A 271-nucleotide genomic window follows, 5' to 3' on the forward strand; every position below is an offset into this window, starting at 1 on the left:
TTTTTCGCCTGTACCCCTTGCTTATATACACCCTCCTTTCCCTTTACTCTAGTAAACTCCCCCTTAGCTCTCCTTTTATCCATTTTTTTTCTTCTGTCCCTCCTTTAGCTAATTGGATTTGTGATTCCTCTTTAAGAATAATAGTTTGACTTGAAAGTTGATATTTTTATACAAGACTTTACATAGTTGAATATCTCTGAAAAAAGGCTAAATGTGTTGTCAACTTAAGTTTTGTGGGTTAGTGTCTATTCTTATGTTCATTGCCACAAGC

General features: G+C 34.7%; 1 protein-coding gene across 1 annotated transcript in view; it reads left to right on the forward strand.

Annotated features, from left to right (window-relative positions):
- The window catches only part of LOC119589145 (heterogeneous nuclear ribonucleoprotein R-like), a gene marked incomplete in the record, with an annotated part of 129,871 nt that overhangs the window by 26,490 nt on the left and 103,110 nt on the right, over positions 1-271 (forward strand).

Source organism: Penaeus monodon, chromosome 25 (assembly GCF_015228065.2).
Source record: "Penaeus monodon isolate SGIC_2016 chromosome 25, NSTDA_Pmon_1, whole genome shotgun sequence".
Lineage (NCBI taxonomy): Eukaryota > Metazoa > Arthropoda > Malacostraca > Decapoda > Penaeidae > Penaeus > Penaeus monodon.